The sequence below is a fragment of the Otolemur garnettii genome, unplaced genomic scaffold, assembly GCF_000181295.1.
Source record: "Otolemur garnettii isolate 467f Iridium unplaced genomic scaffold, OtoGar3 scaffold00019, whole genome shotgun sequence".
Lineage (NCBI taxonomy): Eukaryota > Metazoa > Chordata > Mammalia > Primates > Galagidae > Otolemur > Otolemur garnettii.
The window spans coordinates 12,283,449-12,288,961 of NW_003852414.1; the positions used below are offsets into that span (position 1 = coordinate 12,283,449).

The 5,513-nt window shown below is 39.4% G+C and overlaps 1 protein-coding gene across 1 annotated transcript in view; it reads left to right on the forward strand.

The window, feature by feature from the left end:
• The window catches only part of DNAJC1 (DnaJ heat shock protein family (Hsp40) member C1), a 177,113-nt gene that overhangs the window by 56,863 nt on the left and 114,737 nt on the right, over positions 1-5,513 (forward strand). The window lies entirely within an intron of this gene.

The window sequence follows — 5,513 nt, forward strand, 5'->3', positions numbered from 1 at the left end:
GTCATTGTTGTTTGGCGGGTCCGGGCTGGGGATTCGAACCCGCCACCTTAGGTGTACGTGGCTGGCGCCTTAGCCGGTTGAGCTATAGGCACCGAGCCTGCTGTGGTTTTTCTAATCTTATTTATCTCTGTTCTAATCTTTATGATTTCATTCATTTCACTTGCTTTATGTTTAGTTTGATATCCCTTTTCTAGTTCTGTGGGTGGAAAGAGATTGAGATTTTTCTTCTTTTTTTTTTATGTGTTTACAGCTGTAAATTTTCTTCTTAGTACTGCTTTTACTATATCCTAAGTTTGGCATGTTATATTTTCATTTTCTTTCATGTCTTTTAATTGGAAAGTTTCCATTTAATTTTAAAGTAATTGCTGACAAGGAAGCACTTTTGCTGTTTGTTTTCTGTATGTCGTATATTCTTTGCTTTTCATTTCTTCCATTACTGGCTTCTTTTGTTTTAGAGTTTTTCTGGTATACCATTTGATTTATTTTGCTTTTTTTTTTTTTTTACTGTTAATCTTTATTTTCTTAGTGTTTATCCCGGGGATTATAATTAACATGCTAATTTATAGCAGTCTACTTTGGATCAATACCATTTTAGTTTTAATCATGTAAATTTGCTCATATATTCAACTCTGGTCTTCCTCCTTATGTTATTCTTATCTCAGATTACATCTTCACACACGTGTGTCATAGACATAGGTTTATATTATTGTTTTCCTTAAGATGTATATTTATAATTATTGCTTTATGTAGTTGTCTATTAAATAATACAGAAAAAAAATTGAGTTACTAACCGGAATACATTAATAGTGACTTTTATATTTATATAATTATATGTCTTAGTCTGTTTGGACTGTTATAACAAAATACCTTACACTGGGAAATTTATAAACAACAGAAATTTATTGCTCATAGTTCTAGAGTCTGGGAAGTCCAGGATCAAAGCGCCAGCAGATTTACGTGTGGTGAGATCCCATTCCTCATAGATGGTGCCTTCTGTGTATCCTCCCATGCAGAAGGGCAAAAAAGGGCAACTGTGTAAGGCCTCTTTCATAAGGACACTAATCCCTTTTGCCAAGGCAGATCCCTCGTGACTTAATCACCTCCCAAATGCTCACTTCTTAATACCATCACATTGGGGGTTAGCCTTCAACACATGGATTTTTTAAACCCATTTTCAGATTAATATGAGGGTATAAACAATTAGGTTACAATATTTGCATTTATTTGGTAAAGTCCCTGTTGTAGTTGTGTCCTGCTCCCAGGAGATCGTACTCATAGGTGGGAGCACACCAATCCTCCTCCCACGTCCTTTTCCCACCTCCCACCCCGATTTGAATTAAAGTGAGTTTTTCTCTTGTATGGGTGTGTTGCTCTTAGTTTGTCCACTGACTTCATATTAATAATGAGTTCAGTGGCTACTTGCTTTTCTGTTCTTATGATACTTTATTAACAAGAATGTGTTTCTTTATTTCTTTTTTTGTAGAGACAGAGTCTTAGTTTATCGCCCTCAGTAGAGTGCTATGGTGTCACACAGCTCACAGCAACCTCCAGCTCCTGGGCTTAGGCGATTCTCTTGCCTCAGCCTCCCAAGTAGCTGGGACTACAGGTGCCAGCCGTAATGCCGGCTATTTTTTTATTGTTGTTGCACTTTGGCTGGGGCCGGGTTTGAACCTGCCACCCTCGGTATATGGGAACGGCACCCTACCCACTGAGCCACAGGCACTGCCCAACAAGAATGTGTTTCAACCCCAACCAGAACACATGGATTTTTTTTTTTTTTAAATAGAATCTTAACTGTGTTGTCCTGGGTAGAGTGCTGTGGTGTTATCATAGCTTACAACAACCTCAAACTCTTGGGCTCAGCCTCCTGAGTAACTGGGACTATAGTTGCCTACCACAATGCCCAGCTAGTTTCTCTATTTTTAGTAGAGGAAGGGTCAGGGTTTTTCTCAGGCTGGTCTGGAACTCCTGAACTCAAGCAGTCCGCCTGCCTCAGCCTCTCCGAGTGCTGGGATTACAGGTGTGAGCCATTGTGCCTGGCCTAAACACATGGATTTTTGAGGAACACAGCCATTTAGATCATAGCATTGTTTTGTTTTGTTTTGAGACAGAGCCTTAAGCTATCCCCTGGGTAGAGTGCTGTGGCATCACAGCTCATAGCAACCTCCAACTCCTGGGCTCAAGCGAGTCTCCTGCCTCAGCCTCCCAAGTAGCTGGGACCATAGGCGCCCGCCACAACACCCAGCTATTTTTTGGTTGCAGCCATTGTTGTTGCTTGGTGGGCCGGGGCTGGATTCAAACCCGCCACCTTAGGTGTATGTGGCTGGTGCCTTAGCCACTTGAGCCACAGGCGCCGAGCCCATAGCATTGTTTTTATCAGTATCTTTATTTCTTTGTGCTGATTTGAGTTACTGCCTAGTATTTTTTTCTTTTACCTTGAGGGACTCTCTGTAGTACTTTTTATAGAGGAAGTCTCCTAGCAGTTAACTGTTATTTTTTATTTAAATGGACTATTTTAATTTCTCTATTGCTTTTGAGGAATACTTCCGTTGGATATAGGTTTCCTTGTTTACAGATTATTATTACTTTTTTAGCATTTGAGTACATTGTTTTACTACTTTTGGCCTTTATAATTTCTGAGGAGGTAGTAGATATTAGCTATTAATTTCAGTGAGGATCCTTTGTATATGATGAGCTACTTCTATATTGAGACTTATTCTCTCTTTTTCTTTCAACAGTTTGATGCTAAGTGTAGATCTCCTTGGTTTTATCCTGGTTGAGGTTTGTCAATATTCTAGGATGTGTAGAATCATGTCTTTCATCAAATATTTGAAGTTTTCAGTCATTTTTATTCAAATATTTTTTCTGTCCCATTTTATCTTTTTTCTTCTGTAGTCTCATTGTATATTTGTTGGTACTGTTAATAGTGGGTCACAGGTGTCTTAGGCTCTGTTCATTTTTTCTTTATTCCTTTTTGTTTCCTGCTTTTCAGATCAGATAATGTCAGTTGATCTAGCATTGATTCTTTCTTTTGCCTATTCAAATTTGCTGTTGACCTCCCATCTAATGAAATTTTCATTTCAATTATTGTATTTTTCAAGTGTAGAATTTCTATTTGGTTCCTTTATAAAACTTCTGTCTTTTTCTTGATATTTTCAACTTAATGAAACATCATTGTCATCAAAAATTCTATATAAGAATTTTTAAGAATTCTATAATATTTTCTTTCTTATATCCTTATTCTATAAGCTTCTTTCTCTATTTTAAAAATAGTTTATTTTTTACTTTTAAACTAAGAAATAGGCTGGGCACAGTAGGTCACGCCTATAATCCTATAGCACCCTGGGAACCCAAAGTAGATGGATTGGTTGAGCTCAGGAGTCTGAGACCAACCTGAACAAGAACAAGACCTCATCTTTACTAAAAGTAGAAAAAACTAGACATGCATTGTGGCAGGCACCTATAGTCTCAGCTAGTAAGGAGGTTTAGGCAAAATGATCACTTGAGCCCAGTAGTTGAGGTTGCTGTGAGTTATGATGATGCCCCAACATTCTTTCTACCCAGAAGCAACAGAGTGAGACTCTGTCTGAAAAAGAAAAACAAAAACCTAACACACAAACATACACATTAGCCTAGGCCTACATGGTGTTAGGATCATCAGTGTCACTATCTTCCACTTCCACATCCTGTCCCACTGAAAGATCTTCAGGGTCAGTAACAAGTATGGAACTGTCATTTTTTATAACAATACCTTCTTTTGGGGTATCTCCTGGAGGACCTGCCTGAGGCTGTTGTACAGTTAGCTTTTTTTTTTTAGTAAGTAGAAAAATAGACTCTAAAGCAGCAGTTCTCAGCCTGTGGGTTGTGACCCCTTTATAACAATGAAAATACATCCTGCATGTCAGATATTTACATTAAGATTCATAACAGTAGCAAAATTACAGTTATGAAATAGCAACGAAAATAATTTTATGGTTGGGGGTTACCACAACATGAGGAACTGTATTAAAGGGTCACGGCATTAAGAGGCATTAGGGGCTCGGCGCCTATAGCTCAACCGGCTAAGGCGCCAGCCACGTACACCTAAGGTGGCGGGTTCGAATCCCCAGCCCGGACCCACCAAACAACAATGATGGCTGCAACCAAAAAATAGCCGGGCGTTGTGGCGGGCGCCTGTGGTCCCAGCTACTTGGGAGGCGGAGGCAGGAGACTCGCTTGAGCCCAGGAGTTGGAGGTTGCTGTGAGCTGTAGCACTCTACCCAGGGGCACAGCTTGAGGCTCTGTCTCAAAAAAAAAAAAAAAAAGAGGCATTAGGAAGGTTGAGAACCACTGCTTTAAAGTAATAAGAAAAAGTATAGTATGGTAAATATGTAACCCAATAACCTATACATCTATTATCAAGTACTTAGTATTATATAATGTGCATAACTGAATCTACATTATACAGCTGGCATCACAGTAGGTTTGTTTATGCCAGCATCATCACAAACATGTGAGTAATGTATTGCACTATGATATTAGAATGGCTGGGGTGTCACTAGATGATACGGATTTTTCAGCTTCAGTATGTGTGGTCCATCATGATGGAAATGTTGTCGTGATGTGCGCGAGTGTATCTCCCAGTGTATTGTGTGTATAGGTCAGGGCATGCTTTCTTCTGGGCAATTTACAGCTCTTTCATAGCCTTCAGTTTCTTCTTGTGCAAAGCCTGAAGTAGCCAGAGGTGAGACTTTAGGGCCTTCTCAGATCTTTCTGAGCATGTGCTCTGTAGCCTTCTAGTGTCCAAGAACAACGTGGCAGCTCTTCAAGCCCTTATTCCCACAAAGCTCTTCACTCCCCAGTCTTTTCTCCCAGGCTTTTTGATGTATTCATTGGTTGTCCCAGTTGCAATTCCTTGACTCATTCACTACCAGCTAATACATTTGCCTTTAAATGTTTTCAACAAATACCCTCTCTGCCCTGTTATAGTTCTGAGTTTGGCAAAATAAGGGCAAGCCCTTTACAGTGTCTCAAGGGGCCAACAGACAGGTCAAAACAACCACAATTCTTGGAAAACAAGGTCAACTGTGCTCCCTCTGGCGTCAGGAACCCACACCAAGAACTTAGGTTGGTATCTTCAAGATCCTTAGTGAAAATCTTTGTCTTAAGTGTTTGCCTGATTGTTGTAAATTTTGATGGGTTTTCAGAGTTTAGATAATGTCGATTCTGACAATTCTTCCCTGTTTATTCACTGTTTCTTTGAAAGGATGAGCTCTTGGAATTCCCTTTTGTTTTCGCTGATGTGCAATCAGATTATTTCAATTCTGATGAGCATATATTGCTTCTATTTTTGGGATTTTTTAAAGAAAGTAACTCATATGCCTCTACAAAGAAGTTATAAAGTTATCCTTTATAGGGGCGTATAGTTACTTATTATATAGTAATCTTTAAGAGATTACTCTTCATAGGCTCGGTGCCTGTGGCTCAAGCTGCTAAGGCACCAGCCACATACACCTAAGGTGGCGGGTTTGAAT